General features: G+C 38.2%; 1 protein-coding gene across 2 annotated transcripts in view; it reads left to right on the top strand.

The window, feature by feature from the left end:
* The first annotated feature begins 7,752 nt into the window (after positions 1-7,752).
* The window catches only part of LOC150090421 (lysophosphatidylcholine acyltransferase 1-like), a 347,274-nt gene continuing 330,164 nt past the window's right edge, over positions 7,753-24,862 (top strand). Inside the window, exons 1-2 of one of the 2 annotated variants that reach the window (XM_090369114.1) lie at positions 7,753-7,817; positions 24,711-24,805. The gene's annotated coding sequence lies outside the window, so the exon portion shown is untranslated. Of the gene's footprint in view, positions 7,818-11,844; positions 11,924-24,710; positions 24,806-24,862 lie in introns of those variants that run through there. The other variant, XM_090369115.1, reaches the window with a different exon arrangement.

The following is a 24,862-nucleotide window of genomic DNA, read 5'->3' as shown; positions in this document are numbered from 1 at the left end:
ATCCACCGTCACAAAATGAAGTGAGAATTCCCGAATCAGCTTCTGACAGTAGAGTAGGAACAGAACATGGAAGCTCCTCTCATGAAACAGAGATGCAGAGGGGCGAACCTTCAGATCAAAATACAGAAGAACATGGAAGTGCAGATCACGCTGATCAACCCAGTGGATTAGATAGGACTATTCAGTGGATGTTGGGAAGTCCACTTACCGCGAGGTTAAATACACCAAATGATGACAGAGGCCTTGATTTGGCAGGTCTTATAAGAGATGCGTGGAGAGATTAAAACTAAAAAGAAGCAAAATTGAAATTTGTGAGAAAGAGAAAACAGTATGAGGAAAAGTTTGTTATTGTGTTTCCTCCATCTTTAAAGAAAAGAAGTCAGTTCTTGGAGAGGGAAAGTTATATAAGAATAATGATTCCAGTATCATGCTAAATTGATGCATAGTGTCATGAGATGAATATTGCATTCGGTTGAAGATGATTTGATTATAAGCTAAGAGATACATTAAATGAAGTTTCTGATTAATTAGAGTATCAGACCCATGAAGTTTTTACTTATAAAGGGAACAGAAAGGTTAGTTCTCATCAAACTCTATCATTGTGTTTATCAGCAGTTATGTTAGGGATGATGTAGTGAGCACAGAGAATTAAAGGATACAGGTAGAGAACATGGAAAGAGAATCTGGAATTCAAATAAAAACAAGAGTTATTTTCAGGAGTTGTTTCACGCCAAAAAAAAAAAAAGAGAAGGTAAAAGAAGATAAATACTAGAACTCTTATTCAAATTTGACCATTGAGGAAAATATTTTCTTATGGAACCTATATTATCACCCTCATTCCACAAAACATGTTGCAATTGTATAGGCCAATTTTGAGAGGAAGGTTGCAGTGGATACTAGGGCCTTTTGGGTGCACCCCCTAGTTTCTTTTGTTTTCTCTCTCTCTCATTGCTGACTAAAATTTCACTACAAGAGAAAAGATTCTGGAAAAAAATATAAATATGTCTATATATATATTTAGGCTTTTTCTTTTGAAGATCGGATGAAATAAGTGGCCTGAGGACGGCTGGTTCCGCCCAGTTACTGCTTGTTTTGTCGTTCCTCCGAAGAGAAGAGTAGAGTGTAATAAATAGTAACACCTGTGTTTCTAGATGAAGATAAGAGAATCTTTCCTTGTACCATTTTGAAAAAGAATACTCAGCCTCATCCTGAGTTAAAGTTTTGATACCATATAAATCAGAGTTCTAGTTCCACAAATATTTTTTTTTTTGGAAAGAAATTTATCCACCAATTGGAACTTTATCATGCATGACATTAGAAAGGTTAATGATATTGTATTAATGTAAAGAGAGTTTGAATAGTACTCATACTTGGTCAATATCAACTACAATGAAAAGGGAACAGAAAGCAAACTGTTGAAGTATCAATCTTGTGCTCTTGCCTTTGATAATCCAGATAGCTGATGATTAAAATAGTGCACTGATTGAGAAGATCAGAGCTCATTTTTTTTTCAAGTTTAGAGATTGGTTACCAATTCCTTTTATGGGAATCTTGTTTATCTGTCATGAGTGACTTGTGTGTTTCCGTTTAGAAAATGAAGAGAAAAATCCATTTTTTGAAAAGAAATGAAAGGAAATAAGGAGGTGACAGTTTTGGAATGTGATTAAGTACAAGAAAAGTGAGTGGAAAGGTATAGATGAAGGGTAAATGGCATGAGACCTCACCCCCTCTCCTACAAGTCAAAACAAATCTGAAAAGATGAATAAAGTTTGTGAACCTATCAGTTGAACAAATTGTCCAGAAAAAAAAAAAAAAAGAAAGACAAAAAGAGAAAATGAGATCCACTTAACATTTTACTATCTTCTTGCTCAGTTGCTTAGAGGATTTTTTTTAGGATGTCTCAGTTTTATGTGCATGATGGTTGTCCTTCCTCTGAAGGCATGCAAAAAGTTCTCCCATTCAGAACTGTAGTGAACATTTAGTCTTTCTCATGCTCTGACATGGTGTTCCAGTTAATAGTGAAGTATTATCTCAATGAAATCACTCAAGGAATATTATGCTGTCTTCACAGTTGACAAGTGTATTCAGTGGCCTTAAACTTTAAGGATTTGTGGACCCAAGAACTCTCTCTATGTCTCGAGAGTTAGTGAGATATTCTCCACAGATGATGGTTGCACCATCAGAAGGTGCTGAACAGTTAAAACTATACAATTGGTCAGTTGATATAACTGCCTAAATTTTTACAGTTCAGTTTGTAGTCTTATAACTTTGCAAGAATAAGTTAGTACTTGTAGCCATATTTATTCAATGTATTCTTTGATTTTTTGTTCTTTTTGCAAATTCTGTATATTAGTTGCAGGAATTTAATTATATTTGAGGATTTATATCATATAATCATTTAATGTTTGATGTCTGCTATGTTTTTCTTTTTTAAAAAAAAAAAAAAAAAGGGGGTAAATAAATAAATAAATAAGATAGAATAAGTAAAATAAATGTTCACCTGTTAGAAGAATATTTTTTTTGCTGTTTACTTGATATATTTTTAAATACATTTATTATAAAAGGATGTCATATGTATTGAACATTTGTGTTGTCTCAGTTGCTAACTGTCATAATGAATAGTATATCTAGTGTCATATTATACTAATTATGTTAAAAAGAATAGATACAGATTCTTTGATTTTTTTTGTTGCATGTAATACTATTGTGCGGAGTCAATGCTGTTATAAAGGAAATGTGACCAAAGAATTCTTTGAGAAGAAGTTTCAGTATTTTTCCCTGACCAACAATGAACAATCCTATCAGTATTCCAGTGCTTCAATTGTCCAGTTCAGACGTTTGTGTAGAGAACATTCAGTGCAACATACTACAACAATTTGTGTTAATACAAAAATAAACATTGCTACAATATAGACATTGCATATATGATAAACACCTCTTGTGAAAATTTACTTGCTAATATGGGATTTTGTTTAAGGTCTGCAGACCAAGTTGTTGGCTCATCCAAGGTAGGATTAGAGGACTCAGAAGATTTTGAAAAGTGTATGTAGACACATTATTTCTTTTTGTTTGGGGTACCATTTATCATATTGGAGAACAATCCGAATTCTCTAAGAGGAAAGATGTCTGTCACTTCATTTTTTTTTACACCGGTAGAATTCATGTTACACTTTTTTTTTTAAAAAAAAAAAAAAAAAAAGAGAAACTTGAGAAATTTTGAGCTTGTGAAATTCTCGGCGCTCAGAATTTCTTATCCGTAGGGGGAAGGTGTGTGAAAAATATTTTCATTTTCAGCCCTTTCACTTATTTTCAAGAGGTATTTGGCCTAATAATGCCTGATATATTTTTCACGGCCTGTACAACTAAATTATATACGATAGCATCACTTCAGCTAAGCTTTTACTTTCGCTTTCAAATCACCCCAGGGATGCGGTCGCCGTAAGGGGACACCACAGTGACGTCACCCGTTCTCCTGAGCGGACAAGAATGTTGATCGAACGCAAAGGTCCGAAGAACGGTGAATTGTCATATGAGTAGAAATTACCAGAACAAGACACAGCAGGTCTTGCATAACAAGACCTTTATAAAGATATTAATTGTCACTACGAGGCCGTGCATGGTACAGTATCAATTTATTTCTCACCCCCCTCCCCCGAGGCGATGCAGAGATATATATATTTGAAGGGGAAAAAGAAAGGGGGAACAGAGGCACACAGACAGTGATCTTTGTGCAAGACATGACTGAAGAAAGAGTAGTGATACGGTTGGCAGATTTTTGTCATTGTGTAAAGAAGATGTAAATTAATAATTACGAGGGAAAAGATGAGAAAAGAACTATATTGATGTCTGGAACAGATTCCCCCTCCCCCGAGGCGTTGCAGAATATTTTCGGGTAAGACAACCCTTATTGTTTAATAACAAACTGTATTAAATCACCCAAAAGCCAACCTATTACCTGCATACGTTTTAATGCCTTTATAAGACACCTTTCCTCACATAAATATACCCCGACAACTGTATTATTTTCTTAGTATTCAACTTTAATAATAATGCGACTTATTAATTTAATTGTCAATTACTAATTACACTATTAAGATAATATAATTACCTGTTTCATATTTTGAACAGTGATATGTTATGACAAACACTAATTATTTTGTACTTGCTAAGGAATTAGTGGAAAAACCATATGAAGAATATTACAACATTGTAATATAGCTAACAGCAAGATAATGCTTGCATTCAATTAATTTGTCTAACAATTAAATACCAATTAATCTAACTTATTTACCAGTTATATTGTACTCATTTGTATACATATATGTTAAATAAACCTGTTTTGTTTGTTAAAATTATGTCGTGATCATTCTTTTTCAATACATGCAAATCACTAACAATCATTTTTTTAAAGAATCAATAATGGCGGCATTTCGAGTAGCCCTTGATTAAGAGGTGTCTCGGGATGAAAAACACAACGTGTCTAGTTGTTGCCATTTGCTCTTTACTTCTCAGAGTAAATGTAGAACGCTAGATATATTTGTCCTAACTTGAACCGCTAGACAGATCATTCAAAACCCAGGGTTTTCTGGAATTCACATGATATTGTGCTTCTTGCTGTAGCGAGTGATTCACGAGTATATTGATAGGCAAGAGCATAATATGACGGAAAAGCCTGTGGAACAAAGGCTTAAGTTTTGCAAATTACAGTGTCTGGAAACTAGGCACCAGCGGGGTGATCTGATAGAGGTGTACAAAGCCTTGAATGGTTTGAGCATGCTCAATGCTGATGGGATTCTTCCTCTAGCTCAGAAAAATCACCTGAGAGGGCATAAATTCAAATTGAGGAAAGACAGATGTGGGATAGATGTGCGGAAATTTGCCTTTAGCCAGCGGGTGGTTGGTGGGTGGAACAGACTTCCATCCCTTGTCGTGGAAGTTGATAGCCTAAATAAGTTTAAGGCTCAGCTGGACAGGTATTTCGAACGAACAGAGGGGTGAAGTGGAAGTGGTTATTTTTATTTATTTATGTTACTTTTTTTTTTTTTTTTTTTTTTTTTTTGGCTGATGCTGCATAAGCTTGCTTTCTTGCATCAAATGCCTCTACTAATGCTAATGCTAATGCTAATGCTAACTTTGGGGAGGAATTTTTTGATGAATTGTCCTTTTGTGGAGGCATCGCAGCGTGCCTGCCACACCTGCAGCAGGTGAGCCTGGAGCTTTCTTTTTCTGCAACGTGGTTGTTTTCGGGTTTGCACATTAATCCTGGTGTGCACAACCTGTTGTGTGCAAGTGCGCAAGCTAATCAGGGCAGTAAGAGCATTCTTCTTTTGACCACCTCAAAATCAAGGGGGAGGGCTTCTGCCACAACCTGTAGTGTGTGTGTGTGCTCACCATGCTGCAGCGCGGATTGCGGGCAATAGCATAGTTCTGTGGGTGGAATCTAGGATCCTTAAATTGACAGCAGTGCGGCTTTTTTATACCAAACTAAACTATTATATTTTGGCCACACAAATAATTAAGTTCATCTTCTTTGCTGTCTTATGTTTGTTAATTGCATGTGTGCTATGGTGGATTTGTCTGTTTGCTGGACGAAAAACTTCAGTTTCTGGGGGAAAACCTTGCTATCTATGCCTGAATGAAAACGGAATGAAAAAAGCCCATTAAAGTTCCTCGCCTCATCGACCGGATTCGAACCCGGGCCTTTTCGAACCGGTGTGGGGAGGACTGTAACGATACCACTCTGCTACGCGCGCAGACTTTTTTTTATACCATGCACCGAACATGCACCCGCTGCATATGTTGCTATTGGAAGAAGTTCTGTCTTGTAGCACAGCTTCATTGTGTGTAGGTTTAATCCCCAGTCTCGCCGGGCGATTCTTTTAACCAGGGCAGTACAGAAGCGTATGTTTCATCTCAGGTGGCTGAAGTGTGGTTTGAACGAAAGTTGTGTGTTGAGTATGACTCCCAGATATTTGAGTTCTTTGCTGAATCGGATGGTTGTATTGCTTATTTTTATCTGGGGAGGTCTGCGTATATCCTAGAGGAGATATACGCAGGATGAATAAAGTGCCTTCTCTTGCTTTGCAAAGGATCTCTTCACAAGACGAAGAACCCTCCTGGCACAACAAAGGGAGACTTGAAAAAGATGATCCACAATAGTGAAAGATATATCTACCGAACCAAGATTGCCATTAGTAAAACAGAACATTTGTAAGGACAGAATTGTTAGAAGGACAATTCTTGACCCCTCTAGACAAACCTGCTGAAATCGAGAACCACTGATCTGGACATTACAACTGGACTGACAACACCAAAGGCTACGGGCCTGACCCACTGTGAAATGCAGGTGTCAATCTCTCTCTCTCTCTCTCTCTCTCTCTCTCTCTCTCTCTCTCTCTCTCTCTCTCTCTCACATTTTTGCATGTTTTTCATGTAATTTGAAATCCAGCTATTGTATACAGTACTTGAAACCGATAAGATCCACGCCCAAGGAAAAAGTCAGCCATTTATTTCTGAATCACAGACTCATACTCTCACACTCACATACTCAATATAATTTTGTTTTTTCTCACTCAATAGGTTGTCTTATTGCAGTTATGGGATTAGCCGTCCGACGAGCGTTGCATTGTCGTTTATTATAAGGGAAGTCTCATTCCTCATCCCTCAAAATCTCTGGATATTGCGCATGAATATTTTTTTCCTATATATAGAGTTTATTGATATGGTATGTAAACAGTGGCGGATTTCCGCACAGGCGCATGAGGCGCGCGCCTGGGGCCTCTTAAATTGAGGGGTGGCCTCAAATCTCAGGTCTAAAAAAAAAATAAAATTGTTTCATTTAAAATTTTTACACGCATCTTTATTACCGTTACTGAATAAAACTATAATTTAATATGAGAAGTTAGTAAACTCTTATGCGAATATCCCCACATATATGAAATATCTGAGCGAACTAAGTGAATCTGAAGTAGAATACATATTATCATTTATGCTAGATTTCATGTATTAATTTTATGTATTAATGTTAGATTTGGGAGGGTTGTTAGTTGTGTCATTTTTTCATTTAAACATTAGTTAAAATATGTACGAAAAAATTGCGCAACCAAAATGATTAAAACCGCAACACCAAATCTAGAGCGCATGTGCTATAGTAAAAACCTGCGCGTAGAATGCACACTGTAGTGGTACCGAAAATATTTAGACGGGGGTGGGCCTCAAAATTGAATTGCGTCTGGGGCCTCTCAAGTGCTAAATCCGCCACTGTATATAAACCGTAACTTGTCTTTAGTATCCATAGGATGACAGAAGTTACTAAATATTAGCAGCACCTCGTACTGATTATGCGGGACTCGTGGGTAGCACAGTTACTGGGATCGCCGTCTTTCCCACATCGAGTGCTAAAGGTCCGAATTCGGGTCCCGTTAATTAAGGGAGGAATTTTTATGGGCCCTTTCAACAATATGGTTGATATACTTGACTTCAGATGACTGCAGCATGGTTTTTTCTCCCGGAAAGAGTTTTTACGTCCATAAAAACAGAAAATCCCCTCAGAACACACGCACTTTACAGACAATATACAAGAAGCACTATGGCCTAAGTAGCTGATGCTCCCAAAACCCTAATACAACAATACGACAATATTTATTTTATTTATTTTTTTGTTTCATTGAAATACCGGTTGTGATCTCAGAACGTGATATCTAAAATGCCCTCTATTGTACTGTACACAAGTTGCACACCTTCGTATCCAAACGTAATTTACCCATGCTAACATATTTCTTTGCGGCGTTTGTTGTCATTCATACATCTTAGAGCAGGTTGAATATTTCCAGTTTTTGATAGTTGTAGATTGTTGTGTGTATTGTTTATAATTGTTCACCCTCCCTTATTGCCTCTTGCACTGTGATCGCCATACAGTTTTTGCACAAATGTAGTTTAAGTTTATTTTGACAGCAACAGAGGTTTCGATTTTTTTGTGAGGTAGAAATTTTGCGATCAGTATATTTCTGTTTCTTACATTATACTTGGAGTTATGAAAAGTATTGTATTCTCGTAAATAATTACATTGCAGCACATGGTAGCGCACAGTATATTCACTATCCCAATTTTTTAATGCAACACGGTGTAACTTCTCCGCCTTTTAACTTTTGACTCCATCGCTGGATTCATGTGTAAACGACAATTCTCGATGTTTGAATCACGTATTTGAAGGAGAATTACTTTTTTAAGCCCTCTCTGGGGTAGCAAGTTTTTTATGCAGAGGAACTAAGTTTGTAGGTGGTAGCCCACATGTTAACTCTTGCCATAATGTAATTTTTAGTCCTCTGCATAAAAAAATAATTTATTTCATTTAAATTAATGAGACTTCCATCCATTTTTCATAGAATAGACAGAACAACTTAAAAGAGAAATGTCATTTAAGAGGCATTCATATCCAAGGATAGAATAAGAATAGATGGGCCCTGTGTGGCGAGCATATTTTATCATCGATTTAATTGTTGCTGGATGATGTACAAAATTAGAGTTTTAAAGTTAACACCATGCACTCACTACCAGTGTCCAACTCACACAGCAAGAGGAGTAAAAATAGTTTGGGATAGCTTCTTTACTTTTTTGATCTTACAGTTTCTGCTATGAGGAATCAAATTCAAAGTTGATTGTGGTCTCTGGTTATGTGCATGAATTCAAGGTGTGAAAAAAAAATAATAAAAAACAAGCACAACCTGCATTAAAAATAATTAGGAAATTGTTTAACTGTTACTGCACCCTCGCCGACCGGGCTAGCCGAGTGGGTAAAAGTACCTGCCTGGCAACCCAAAGGTCGCGGGTTCGATTCCCGCCTCGGGCTTGGATCAAAGTACTGCAAAAACCTTGGGAGGTGCAATATGGCCACAGAAGCCGATGCGCCAACAACTACCAAATCAAAAAAAAAACAAAACTGCACCCTCATCTGGCTGCAGTCCACATCTTTCTGTAATATGAATTGAAATTTGTTTCCACTCAGCATAAGTATGTAGTGATTATCAACCATAACAACAATTGCTTGTCAGTACTGTTTACTGTACTAAATGGCTTTCAGTTCTTCACCTTCTCTCGCTCATGTTCACTTTAATTGTATATAGTTTCTGAACATTTTGATTATTTTGTGTTATAAGGTATCCATAATAATTGTCAATGTTGTGTTCATAGTAATGCATGTGGAACATATTTGTAAAATCCCTAGTTAAACAGCTGGGATGGGATATTGTATATACTGTAATTTAACCCAGGGGCTCACATCTGGTGAGTATGGGCTTGGCATACCCAGGGTCGTCCTGAGCTGGATATCATCATTCTTCTCTTTCTTGGTGATTCCTTTCTACTTCTGACTCTCTTTCTCTCTCTCTCTCTCTCTCTCTCTCTCTCTCTCTCTCTCTCTCTCTCTCTCGCGCGCACACACACACACACACACACAGGGTAACTCGGGATTTTTTTTTTTTTTTTTGGCTGGTGCAGCATGAGCCTTAGGCTTCATTGCACCATATGGCTTATAATAATAATAATAACTATACAATATAGAAAAATTCCAATTAGTCTTTACTACTTTGCCAGACATTCTCATAATGTGCCATAGCAGCAGTTGCAGACTAGTTTATATCCATTGTAGACATCTGTATCAGCTGATAATTTATATGCAACCCATGTATTTTTCTTTTCTGGCATGAGTCTCATCAGTTCATCTGACATACATTTAGGTCTGCCTTGAACAGTATCTCTAATTTAGTATAAAAAGCTGAGTAACTTCTACAGGGTGATTCAAAAGTCTCCATACATTGGGAAAATGGTCACTTTTTTAACAAATGTCACTTTATTCACAGAATTTGCTCTACATGGTTGCCTTCCTTTGAAAACACATGCAAATGTGTTTTTCCCACTCGTGTTGAAGTTGCGTTAACACATTTCGTGTTATGCGCCATTTCTTTAGGTGATTCATGTTTCGGATCTTTTCCCAGTACACCATGGCCTTCAAGTGCCCCACAAGTAAAAATGGAGTGGGCTGAGGTATGGGAACCTTGGAGGCCACTCCACAGGATCACAGGGACCAATCCAGGAACCCGGAAACTCCTGATTCAACATTCACAGATACTGTAATGGGGTGTTGCATGGTCTTGCTGAAAATATGCCGGAAATTCTCCATTCTTGTTTAGCAGGGACAGCATGATTGGGTCTTGCAGCATGTTTAGGTACATTTTGGCATTTCTTCCAGTGAGAAGTTTAGAAACACTTCCAGTCTTTCCGAAATTCTCAATAAGTTTTGCAACAGTGTTGTGTGTGATGCGCTGGCCATGTTTCCTGTTAAATTCCTCTGCAATCTTGCGACAGCTTCCTGATCTGGCCATGAGAATGAATTTTATACTCTTCTTTAGACAAAGGCATTTGAGAAGAGTATCTAAAAACAGAAAAAAAAGAAACATTATTCCCTATGTATGGAGACTTGAATCACTCTGTACAATCACTGAATGGTTCCCATTTAGAATTTGATGTTAATATGATCAGCAAAGGTTGTACTTATATGCTTGTTGACAAATGGAATACAGGGCACTTTGCTGCATACATGCAAAACATTGAATGGTTTTTCTGTACAAGAAAATTGAAATATTTATAGGATACATTATGTACCACATATCGTGGGAACTTCTTTGTCAATGTGTGCAATTAAAATTATATATGCTGTTACATTGGGTTAGTCTTCAGTACAAAGCTCGTACCCATGGATCTTTGCAACAGTGAGTGATAGGCAGGTCTAGCACTGCCCACTGCTTCACAGTGATTGGTTGCTTATTACCACAATTTTGCATTGGAGTGAATGCCAGTTTTGAAGTGAGTACAGTTGGAAAGAATATGATGTGCAAGCCTGGAAACTTAACATTTGTACTAGTTAAAAAAGGTTAGTTTGCGCCACCAGTTCGGGTTGGATTTGTGCATATATTATGAAATATATTTGTGCATATATTATGAAAACATAAAATGTTTTCATAATCTATAGTATACAAGGTTATGAACACACCATTTTTTGCTTGAATCCATCCAGAATTGGTGGTGTAAACTAACCTAACTGGCGAAGGTAAAGAAAGCCAACACAAGAACCACGGGAAACCGGGAAATTTTTAGCAGTCGAATGTGTTTTCTGGTACCACAGCTTCTCCCTGCATTCTCGGTAAACAGATGCCGTGTGTTATCGGTAGTGGCAGTAGAAGTCGATAACGATGTATTGATTAGTTTTTTCTTATTATTAAAAGCAAACAGATTATCGGAGTGCATGAGTGGGCTGAAATTTACTTATGCGTACACTCGTCGCAGGGTGTTTATCCCCCTTCCTGCTGTTTTAACACGATTGGAAAACGACTTCTACTGCAACTACCGATAACATGCACCGTCTGTAGAAGTTGTTTTCATATCGGGTTAAAACAGTGAGAAGTGGGGATAAACACCCCAAGACTGAGGCAATCTGGAGGATGTACCCATGAGTAAATTTCAGCCCACTCATGCAGTCCAATAATCTGCTTTTAATAAGAAAAAACTAATCAATACATTGTTATCGACTTCTACTGCCACTACCGATAATACACACCATCTATTTACCGAAAATGCACGGAGAAGCTGCGGTACTGGGAAACACTTTTGACCGGTAAAGGTTTTCTGACGTTTCCCGTGGTTTTCGTGTTGGCTTTCTTTACCTTAGCCACCTAAGCTTTTTTAAATAGTTCAAAATGAAAGTGTACTAAAAACTACACTTTTATAATTAATTAATAACCTATAAAATGGATTCTAATATAAATTAATGATATACAATAAATTTTTCATAGGACTGCATCTTCCAATCAGTTCGAAGCAGCGGGCAGAGCCAGACCTGTCTATCACTTGGTGTCGCAAAGATTCATGGGTAAGAGCCTCTTTCTTAAGCCTAACCTTACATTGTATTATATTACTTCATGTAATTGAGAGTCTTCTAGATGAACAGAAAACTCACTACACTATCATTATGGGGGACTTCAATGCTAAGGTTGGAAAGAGACAAAACAGTGCAGAAAGGGGAACTATAGGAAATTTTGGAATTGGTGAAAGAAATGAAAGAGGTGAAACACTTGTGGAATTTGCAGAATCTAGAGGAATGTCAGTAATGAACACTTTTTTCAGGAAAAGGGTGAACAGAAAGTGGACATGGAAGAGCCAACAAATGGATTAACAACTAATGAAATCGACTTCATCCTCACTAACAGAAGATATATCGTGAATGATGTTACCGTCCTGAACAAGGTATATTTTGGAAGTGATCACAGAATGGTAAGATGCACACTTGATATAGACGTTAGAAAAGAAAGGAAAAAACTGACTCGAGTAAATAATACAAGGGTATTTTGAGATAACAGAAGTGGAGAAAAAGCAGTATGTACTGGAACTTAAGAACAAGTTTGAGCTTCTGCAGACTGTTCAGGATCAAGATATCTACGAGGAATATTACAACTATCTGAAAGTGAAAAAGCCCAAGAAACCTATAGGTAAAAAGAAATCCAAAGAAAAAAAAGTCAGTCAAGAAACACTTGTCATGATGAACTTAAGACAACAAATGAAGAGCAAGATAAACACTGACAGGGAGAAAATTGAGTATACCGAGTTACTCAAAGCCATTAGAAAGAGACTCAGAGAGGACATAAGAAAAGTAGAACAAGCATTAAGGGAAAACAAAGGATTTAAATCAACAGTCATAAGCAGTAATACAGAAAGACAACTGAAACTGAAGAATGGTGTACTTATGAATAGCAGAGAAGGCATAATTCAAATAGCAGAAGACTACTATAAAGAGTTATACAAGGAGCGAGGGAATGATGCCAGCAGTGGGGAAGATGGATCGCAAATTAGTAACACATACAACGTACCTGATATTCTCCTGATGAGGTAGAACATGCGTTGCAGAAAATGAAGAATCAGAAAGCTCCGGAGGAAGATGAAGTTACTGTAGATTTGTTAAAATTGGGAGGAAGAGACATGACACAAAAACTGGCCAGGTTATTCACAAAATGCATTAGAAAAGGTGTGATGACTAAGGAGTGAAATAATGCAATCATAGTTTTGCTGCATAAAAGGAGATAAATTAGAATTTGGAAATTATAGACCAATTAGCTTATTATCCCACATCTACAAGTTGTTCACAAGGGTCATTACTAACAGATTAGAAAGAATACTTGATGAGAATCAACCGAAAGAGCAAGCTGGCTTTAGGACAGGATTCTCAACTATGGATCACCTTCACATAATGTCACAGCTAATGGAGAAAGCAAATGAATATAAAACACCATTTTGCCTGGCATTTGTGGATTATGAAAAGGCATTTGACTCCATACAGTAAAAGCAATGTTTCGGGCACTGGAAAGACAAGGCATAGATACTCCATATATTATGATTTTGAAGAAAATATATGACAATGCTACCTCCTTTATTAGACTAGACAAAGACAGTAATAAATTTAAAATTGAGAAAGGAGTTCGACGAGGAGACAATATCTCCGAAGTTGTTTACTGCTGACCTTGAGGAAGCTTTCAGAGGATTAGACTGGTCGTGGAAAGGAGTCAATGTGAATGGAGAGTACCTAAACCATTTACGATTTGCAGTTGACATTGTGGTCATAAGCCACGATCCCAAAGAATTAGAGGAAAATCTTAATCAGTTATGCACAGTTAGTAAGGATTTTGGACTAAAGATGAATATGGATAAAACAAAAGTAATGATGAACAAGTATGCCATAGAAAGGGTTAGAATGATTGAAGGAGCAGTAATTGAAAAGGTGGAGTCATATACAAGGGACAAGTCATCAGCTGTAATAATGATAAATGGCTGCAAGTCAAGAGAAGAATAAATTTTGGATGGATAGCATTCAGGAAATATAGTCACATACTGAAGAGGAATATCCCAATTTGTCTGAAATGAAAAATAATGAACCAATGTATACTATACTGCCCATGATGACTTATGGAAGCGAAACTTGGGCACTCACCAACAGAATGGAAGAGAAGCTTAGAACTAAACAGTGAAGAATGGAACAAATTATATTGGGAATCAGACTGTTAGATAAGAAGAAAAACATATGGATTATGCAGCAAACTCAAGTAAAGAACATTCTTATCAAAACTAAAGAACTAAAATGGTCTTGGGCAGGACACATAGCTCGAAGACATGATGACAGATGGACTAAGAAAATAACAGAATGGTATTCAAGAGGAGCTAAGAGAAAATCTGGAAGACAACAACGGAGATGGACAGATGAAATTCATGAGTTTGTAGGTAGTAAATGGATGGCCATTGCACAAAACAGAAGGAACTGGAAAGTTTCTGGAGAGGCCTTCATCCTGCAGTGGATTGAAAATGGCTGTGATGATGATGACTTCATGTAAAATTAATGAGAAAATTATAAAATTGCTTATATTATTCATGAATTGTGGAATTGCATCTTAACATCGGTATGATGACATTTGCTATCAGCTAAAGATTACTGTACATTTGGAATGGTCATCGAAAGGGACAGTTTGCTGTTCATTAATATGAGTGAGAGATGCCTTTGTCAAAGCTGATATGTTCAGGTTTATGCTAAGGATATGTTAGAGGCAGTATATTTCTGTGTGTAGGCTGTTTGTCAGTTATTCTAGCAGATGTGAACTTGGGGACAGTTACCCCTGATGTGGGGGGGGGGGGGTAGATCCTCCTTTGATGCCGATGCTGTAAATAAGACTTAGTATTGATGGATTCAGATATAGATTGAGAATGAGCATTAGCATTAGTAGAGGCATATGATGTAAGAAAGCAAGCTTATGCAACATCGGCCAAAAAAAAAAAAACGGTCCCATTTCACCCCTCCGTTCGTTACAAGTACCTGTCCAGCTCAGCCTTAAATTTATTTAGGCTATCAGCTTCCACAACAAAGAATGGAAGTCTGTTCCACCAACCAACCACCCGCTGGCTGAAGGCAAACTTCCGCACATCTATCCTACATCTGTCTTTCCTCAATTTGAATTTATGCCCTCTCAAATGATTATTCTAAGCAAGAGGAAGAAATCCATCAGCATTGAGCATGTCAAACCATTCAAGACTTTATACACCTCAATCAGATTACCTCGCAGGTGCCTAGTCTCCAGACACTGTAATTTGCAAAATTTAAGCCTTTCTTTGTAAGAGCAACCCTTTGTTCCATTCACTAATCTTGTTGCCCTTCTCTGTACTTGTTCCAACAGCTCTACATCCTTCTTGAAATGAGGCCTCCTGACCTGTATACAGTACTCAAGGTGTGGCCTGACCATTGCCTTATATAAGGGGATAATCACCTCCTTATCCCTGCTAGAAAAATTCCTGTATATCATTGACAAGACACTATGAGCTACCCTTGCAGACCATCTGCACTGCTTAGAAAACTTCATATCTGCCCACAATTACCCCCAGGTCCTTTTTGTTCTCTACCACTGTCATTGTAGTACCACAGAGTTGATACGTCACTCTAGGGTTGCTGCTTCCCATATGTAGTACTTTAATGTCAATGTTAAACTTCATTTGCCACCTCTCAGCCCATCTGCTCAACTTTTCTAGATCCTGTTGCAGCAGCACACTGTCATCAGTGTCCTTAACAACCCTGCCAACCTTTGTATCATTTATGAATACAGATATCATCAATATCATTTATAAATACAGAAAACAACATGGACCCAATACTGAACCCTGAGGGACTCCACTAATAACATTAGTTCACGATGAGCAGTGTCCATTGATTACCACTCTCTGTCTTCTCCCACTCAATCATCCCTTTATCCATAGCAGCAATTTGCCTCCAATGCCACACTGCTCCAATTTGTGTTCTGTTGCACAGTCTTCCGTGTGCAACAGAATCAAAAGCCTTTCTAAGATCCAAATATATGATATCAAAGTTATTCCCTGCATCCAATTCCTTTGTTACCACATCATAGTATCAAATCAAATTGGTCAGCCAAGACTTTCCCTTAACAAAACCATGCTGTGTCCGAGCTATAACTGAAGTCTTGTCTAGATGATCCTGCAGTGCTTCTTTAACCAGTGCCTCCATTAATTTTCCTGGAACCGAAGTTAAACTAACAGATCTATAATTACTTGTGTTGCCCTTTGATTCTCCTTTGTGAATTGGAATCACATTTGCACATCTCCAGTCCATGGGTACCTCCCCTGAATCCAAAGAATCTCTCATAATTATGGCTAAGGGTTTGCTTACTTCCTTTGTTGCCTCCTTTAATATAACTGGATAGATCCCGTCCATTCCGGGTGCCTTTTTTATGTTTATCTTCAACAATTTCTCCTCCAATTTCCTTTCAGTTATTACAAAATTATCTAGCTCACTGCCAGAGTTTAATTCACGTCTGGCATTCTCCTCCCTGAACAACTCCTCATGTGTGAATTTACGTGCAAATTACTCATTTAGTTTGTTAGCTAGCTGAGCAGAATCATCAACAGTTGAACCATCAATATCCAGTGGACCAATCTGATTCATCCCTTTCCTTCTAGAGTTTACATGAGTAAAGAACTCTTTGTTTTTTCTTTGCATCCTTTGCCAAGGATTTCTCATAATCTGCCTTTGCCTGCCTAATCTCCTTTGTGACTTCGTTACAGACCAGCCTATATCTATCATAGGCCTCCATGTCACCTATTAAGTATATGATGTATATGATGAGAGTATATAGAGTATATGATGACAGCCTTGTCGATCAATTCGGCCCTGGAAAGATTGTGCAAGGCTCAAGGGGTAAAATTTTTTTCAGCCTGGACTGTACTCGTTAACAGGAGAGTTTGCTTCTACAGGGATGGGATACACTTAAATAGAAAGGGTGCAAGAATATTTGCTGATGCTATCGAGGCAGTGTTAGGTGGGTCGGAAAACTGCTAGCTTGGGGGGAGACAAAGACCAATAGATTGACAGTAGCCACTGGCAGAGGTGAAAGAGATTCTTGCACTGCTTCTATTAGAATGAGCAGGAGCCTGAAAAACAAGATGCATGATATTTCAGAGACTGCTGGGAGCAATTGCGGTACAAGTAAACACATGGGTTGTGTTAGGGTAGCTAAGAATAGAAACAGGTGCATGTATACCTGCGTGTAGACCAATGCTAGGAGTTTAGTAAATAAATTTGATGAATTTGAGTTATTGCTCAAAACATCAAAGGCAGATATTGTTGGGATATCAGAGACGTGGTGTCACACAGATATAAGGGATGCAGAACTGGAATTTGGGGAGTACAACGTCTACAGAAAGGATAGACAGGATAGGAAGGGGGGAGGGGTTATGCTATTAGTTAAGAAACACATAAAAACCAAGGAAGTGAAGCCAGTCAACATCGCTGGACAGTGCAGTGTCGAGTCAGTTTGGTGTGACATAAGCATTGGGCGATCAAAATTGAGAGTAGGAGTGTGCTATAGGCCTAATGACTCTGATGAGTATAATAAGAAACTGTACAGGGAAATAGAGTGGACCAGTAAATCAGAGAGCCTTATAATGGGAGATTTTAATTTCCCAGATATTGACTGGAATTTGGGGGCTGGTCACTCACACACTAGCAGGGCTTTTGTGGATTTATTGGATGATTTTTTTCTACATCAGCATGTTCGGGAGGCAACTAGAGGGAGTAATACTCTTGATTTGATTATCAGCAGTGATTCTTCATGCATTAAGAATCTGCAGATAAATGAACCACTAGGTGGCAGTGATCACAGTGTGCTGAAGCGGGATTTACTCAAAGAGGTAACTACCATTAGGGTAAAGGGAAGGGTTAATGCTTTCGTAAAGGTGACTACGATGGACTGAGACAGTATTTAAATTCTATACAGTGGGACCAACTGATGATGTTACCAACAGCAAATTCAAAATGGGAAGCATTCAAAGAATTAATCTTGGAAGCTACTAGGCTTTACATACCAACTAAGAAATATTGTTCAAGGTTTAGGCCAAAATGGATGTCAGATGAACTAATGAGGCATATGGCAGAGAAGAAAAATGCATGGGATACTTACAAATTAACACATGACACAGAAGCCTACGATAGATACAAGTTGATATGCAACCAAGTTGCAAAGGAGGTTAGACAGGCGAAGGCAGATTACGAGAAATCCTTGGCAAGGGATGCAAAGAAAAACAGCAAAGAGTTCTTTACTTATGTAAACTCTAGAAGGAAGGGGATGAATCAGATTGGTCCACTTGATATTGATGGGTCAACTGTTGATGATCATGCTCAGGTAGCTACCAAACTAAATGAATATTTTGCATCGACATTCACACATGAGGAGTTATTCAGCGAGGGGAATGCCAGAGGTGTATTCAACTCTAGCAGTAAACTACAGAATCTTGAAATAACTGGGAGTAAAGTGGAGGAGAAACTGTTGAAGATAAACACAAGAAAGGCACCCGGGGTGGATTGGATCTATCCAGTTATATTAAAGGAGGCAGCAAAGGAAGTAAGCAAACCCTTGGCCATAATTATGAGAGCTTCCTTGGACTCAGGAGAGGTACGCATAGACTGGAAATGTGCAAATGTGACCCCAATTCACAAAGGAGGATCAAAGGCTGACACAAGTAATTATAGACCTGTGAGCTTAACTTCTGTTCCAGGAAAATTAATGGAGGCACTGGTTAAAGAAGCACTGCAGGATTATTTAGACAAGCCTTCAGTTATAGCTCAGACACAGCATGGTTTTGTTAAGGGGAAGTCTTGCCTGACCAACTTGATTGGATACTATGATGCAGTCACAAAAGAACTGGATGCAGGGAATAGCTTTGATATTATATACTTGGATCTTAGAAAGGCTTTTGATACTGTTGCACATGGAAGACTGCTACACAATTTGGAGCAGCGTGACATTGGAGGCAAATTGCTGCTATGGATAAAGGGGTGGTTGAGGGGGAGAAGTCAGAGAGTGGTAATCAATGGACACTGCTCATCGTGGACTAATGTTATTAGTGGAGTCCTTCAGGGCTCAGTGTTGGGCCCATTATTGTTTTCTGTATTTATAAATGATATTGTTGATGGTATATCAAGCTTAATGTCCAAGTTTGCAGACGATACAAAGGTTGCCAGGGTTGTCAAGGACACTACTGACACTATGCTGCTGCAACAGGATCTGGAAAGGTTTAGCAGATGGGCTGAGAGGTGGCAAATGAAGTTTAACATTGACAAATGTAAAGTACTACACATGGGAAACAGCAACCCCAGAGCAACGTATCAACTCTGTGGTACTACACTGACAGTGGTAGAGAATGAAAGGGACTTGGGGGTGGTTGTGCAGGCAGATATGAAGTTCTCTGAGCAGTGCAGACGGGCTGCAAGAGTAGCTCATGGAGTATTGTCAATGATATACAGGAATTTTTCCAGCAGGGATAAGGAGGTGATTACTCCCTTGTATAAGGCAATGGTCAGGCCACACCTAGAGTACTGTATACAGGTCTGGAGGCCTCATTTCAAGAAGGATGTAGAGCTGCTGCAATGAGTACAGAGAAGGGCAACAAGATTAGTGAATGGAACAAAGGGGTGCTCTTATGAAGAAAGGCTTAAGTTTTGCAAATTACAGTGTCTGGAGACTAGGCACCAGCGAGGTGATCTGATAGAGGTGTATAAAGCCTTGCATGGTTTGAGCATGCTCAATGCTAATGGGATTCTTCCTCTAGCTCAGAATAATCACCTGAGAGGGTATAAATTCAAATTGAGGAAAGACAGATGTAGGATAGACGTGCGGAAATTTGCCTTTAGCCAGTGGGTGGTTGGTTGGTGGAACAGACTTCCATCCCTTGTAGTGGAGGTTGATAGCCTAAATAAGTTTAAGGCTCAGCTGGACAGGCATTTTGAATGAACATGAGGGGTGAAGTGGTAGTGGGTTTTTTTTTTTTTTTTGTGGCTGATGCTGCATAAGCTTGCTTTCTTGCATCAAATGCCTCTACTAATGCTAATGCATTTATATGTATCCCATGCATTTTTCTTCTCTGCCATACGTCTCATTAGTTCGTCTGACATCCATTTAGGCCTTGAACAATGATATTTCTTAGTTGGTATGTAAAGCCTAATATCTTCCAAGAGAAATTGTTTGAATGCTTCCCATTTTGAATTTGCTGTATTTGTGAATGCTTCCCATTTTGAATTTGCTGTATTTGTGAATGCTTCCCATTTTGAATTTGCTGTATTTGTGAATGCTTCCCATTTTGAATTTGCTGAATTTGTTGGTCCCACCTACTGATGATGTTACCATCATCAGTTGGTCCCACCGTATAGAATTTAAATACTGTCTCAGACCACCGTAGTCGCCTTTACGAAAGCAAAAACCCTTCCCTTTACCCCTGATGGTTGTTACCTCTTTGAGTAAATCCCACTTCAGCACACTGTGATCACTGCTACCTAATGGTTCCTTTATCTTTGGATTCTTAATGCATGAAGAATCACTATTGATAATCAGATCAAGAGTATTACTCCCTCTAGCTGCCTTCCGAACATGCTGATATAGAAAACAATCATCCAGTAAATCCACAAAAGCCATGCTAGTGTGTGAGTGACCAACCCACAAATTCCAGTCAATATACGGGAAATTAAAATCCCCCATTCTAAGACTCTGATTTACCGGCCCACTCTATTTTCCCCGTACAGTTGTTTATTATACTCATCAGAGTCATTAGGCCTATAACACACTCCTACTCTCATTTTTGATCTCCCAATGCTTATGTCACACCAAACTGACTCGACACTGCACTGTCCAGTGATGTCGACTGGCTGCACTTCCTTGGATTTTGTGTTTCTTAACTAATGGCCATAACCTCTCCTCCTTTGCTATCTTGTCTATCCTTCCAGTACACATTGTACTTCCCAAATTCCAGTTCTGCTTTCCTTATATCTGTGTGACACCACGTCTCTGATATCTCAACAATATCTGCCTTTGATGTTTTGAGCAATACTTCAAATTCATTAAATTTATTTACCAAACTCGTAGCATTGGTGTATACACAAGTATACATGCACCTGTTCCTATTCTTAGCTACCCTAGTATTCCCTTCAGCCTTGTATTAGTATTAGCTACCCTTCCATTCTTTATTATTAGCTACCCTAGTATTAGCTACCCTTCCATTCTTTCTATGTAGAAAGAATGGAAGATAATAGACTCCCTAAATTAGCTTAAATATAGAGCAAAAGGAAAAAGAGACAGAGGAAGACCGAAGAAAAGATGGGTAGCCTCTTTGAGATCGGAACAGGCGGATCGCCTAATCTGTGACGGAAGAAGAAGAAGAAGAAGATTGTAGCCATTTGTTGAATAGCATGATTGCAACAATACAAGTATTTACATTGTTGCAATCTGCATTTTTGTTACATTCCATTGTTATGTGCCACTATAAATGTTTTCACATCAGTAATTTTCTAAGGAAGTAAAGGGACTGAATTCCACACTGTTATAGCCTTTGTGTTCAACGATGCCAAAGTGAAATGCAGTGTTATCGAGAGTATCGAGCGAGCTAACCTAACAAAATTTGCGCAACATAACCTTTTTGCATAAAAGACAAACAGAAAATCAAGCATCGGATTTAGCAGTGCCTTCAACCAGCAATGCCACTCACTTCGCGTGCATTATTGTTAGGTGGAGTGGCATTTCTTGTTGAAGGCACTGCTAAATTTCCAATGCTTGATTTTCTGTTTGTCTTTTACGCAACCTCGATAGTCTTTGTAGCTTTTCTCGACGTACAATGGAACATTTCTCCAATTGCGGAGCAGATGAGTTTAAATGATCAAACTCCTTTTCTTCACACTGACTATTCTTTACATAAGAACATGCATCGAGAGTCTAAAAGTATATTTATGAAAAATGATTTTTGTTCTGTATGCTACATTTGTGATAGTCTATGGTTCGAAAACGACACAAAGAAACCAACTGCTAAAGATGCACCATTGATAAAGTACCCAAAGATCCTTTGGGCAAGAACAGAGAAGATGGCATCACAATGATTGCCAAGTTAGTATCTGCTAGCGAGCACCATGCTTCAAACTCACAAACATACATTCACGTATTACAAGAAAGTAACTCTGGATAAATGACAGATGTGTCGACGCATGATTTTGCGACAGAAATTATGCGTCGGTTAAATCAACAAACTGGTATTATCAAATGACATTATTTCCATGCAAAATCATGATTTTTGCTTTGTCGAACAAATCGATGAAATGACATTATTTCCGTCGTCGACATCTCTTTCATCCCCTTGGAATTTACTATTCTGTTATGATTTTGTGACATGTTATTTTTGTGTTGCAAAATCATCATTTCCGGTTTGTTGGTCGAATCGACAAACCAGAAATTATACCAAAAGACATAATTTCCTTGTTGCAAAATAGTGACAAATTGGTTTTACTTCAGGCCGAAATTTAGTAGGTGCTGCCAAAATGTTTTCACATAAAAAAAAAAAGAAGCCATTTCACCTATCCATCTCCTCCAATAGTTTATCTGGTTTCTTTGAATTTATTCAAACTATCCATTTCCGCAACAATGGATGGAAGCTTCTTCCAGCAATCAACCACCCATTGGCTGCAGGCAAACTTTCACACGTCTATTCTGCAACCATCCTTCTTCTATTTGAATATATGCCCCTGGTATAGTGGTAGAGAATGAAAGGGACTTGGGGGTGGTTGTGCAGGCAGATATGAAGTTCTCTGAGCAGTGCAGACGGGCTGCAAGAGTAGCTCATGGAGTATTGTCAATGATATACAGGAATTTTTCCAGCAGGGATAAGGAGGTGATTGTTCCATTGTATAAGGCAATGGTCAGGCCACACCTAGAGTACTGTATACAGGTCTGGAGGCCTCATTTCAAGAAGGATGTAGAGCTGCTGGAACGAGTACAGAGAAGGGCAACAAGATTAGTGAATGGAACAAAGGGGTGCTCTTACGAAGAAAGGCTTAAGTTTTGCAAATTACAGTGTCTGGAGACTAGGCACCAGCGAGGTGATCTGATAGAGGTGTATAAAGCCTTGAATGGTTTAAGCATGCTCAATGCTGATGGGATTCTTCCTCTAGCTCAGAAAAATCACCTGAGAGGGCATAAATTCAAATTGAGGAAAGACAGATGTAGGATAGACGTGCGGAAATTTGCCTTTAGCCAGCGGGTGGTTGGTTGGTGGAACAGACTGCCATCCCTTGTGGTGGAGGTTGATAGCCTAAATAAGTTTAAGGCTCAGCTGGACAGGTATTTTGAACGAACAGAGGGGTGAAGTGGAAGTGGGTTTTTTTTTTTTTTTTTTTTTGGCTGATGCTGCAATAAGCTTGCTTTCTTGCATCAAATGCCTCTACTAATGCTAAATGCTAAAAAAAAAAAATAGTCTGAGCAAGAGGAAAAATCCCATCAGCGTTGAGTTTGCTCAAGCCATTCAAAGCCTTAAACACTTCAATTAGATCACCCCTTAGGTGCCTAGTTTCCAGATGCTGCAATTTGCAGAACTAAAGCTTTTCTTGGTAAGAGCACCCTTTGTTTCCTTCACCAATCTCATTGCCTACCTCTGTACCTTTTCCTGCAGCTCTAGATCTCTTCTAAAATGAGGCCTCAAGACCTGTATGCAGTACTCAAGATGTGTCCACCATTGCCTTATACAACGGGATAATCACTTCCTTATGTATGCTAGCCAAATTATTGGATATCATTGACACAACCCCTTGAGCTATCCTGGCAGACTGTCTGCAATGCTCAGAGAACTTCATATCAAACTGCACAATTATCCTGAGGTCCTCATTTTGTGCTACCCTGAGTGTAGACCACACAGTAAATACACTAGTCTGGAATTAGTGCTGTCCATAGGCCTGACGTAGCCGAGTGGTCATGAGCGAGAGTGCATAGCACGCGTTCCTTGAGTGGACCGGAGTTCAAGCCCGTGACTACTGAATACGATAAATATTTGTATTGACGATTCATTGTAAACTCTACTGACTTGGTTGTCGTGCTGGGGTATAAACAGAAAATTGATTTATTTATTTATTTATATGCAGTACCTTACATTTGTCAATGTTAAACTTCATTTGCCATTTCTCAGCCCATCTGCTAATTTTTCTAAATGGGTCGTAAATAATGAAAGAAAATATATAGTTGCTTAAAATTGGTTTGGACGAAATTGGATTTTCATTTCTAAATTAAGTGTAAAAATAGTGGACATTATACTTATGGAATCATTGTTCTCTGGCACTTTATGTATATTTAAAAATTTTTGACCACCCCACACCAATACAAATTATAATATTGCAATTTAGTACTTTTCAATAAATAAATGAAATGTTGCAGATTTCTCAAAAGCTAATTTTCCAGCCAGTTATATTTTTGTGTGTGTGTTTCATCATGAAGGGTTCACGTTTACTTCTAGTTCAGTCTCTCAGAGGGCCAGCTTTCTGTCAAAGCCTGGCATCTATGATCAAATGAAGACTCCTTGGAAAACCCAACACACCAGCCCTAAAAGGTTGCAGATCCCTTGTCTAAATAAAAATACTTAAGTACTTATACTATAATTGAATACTTCTACTTTATTTTTGCTCTTGAGAATATATGACTCAAATAATATCATTACAGCAATGTGACTTTTATAGAAAGCATTACTATTCACTAGGGAGATTACCTAACTAATTTTAGAAAAGTGCTTAACATTATATTGCATTTGTTTTTTATTAGGTCACAAATGGAAAGTTCCATAATGACAAATCCATATATTCACTTTTCATCATTACAGAACATAGCTGCAGTCTGATGTTCTGCAAAATTTAAAGGTATGATTTAATGATTTATGGGATTAAATTCTAAAAAATGAGGTTTTGGTTTCATTG

This window comes from Mastigoproctus giganteus, chromosome 2 (assembly GCF_048544385.1).
Source record: "Mastigoproctus giganteus isolate SK-2022 chromosome 2, ASM4854438v1, whole genome shotgun sequence".
NCBI classification, from domain to species: domain Eukaryota; kingdom Metazoa; phylum Arthropoda; class Arachnida; order Uropygi; family Thelyphonidae; genus Mastigoproctus; species Mastigoproctus giganteus.
Note: the sequence above shows the minus strand (reverse complement) of the source record. Positions and strands in the feature narration are given on the sequence as shown.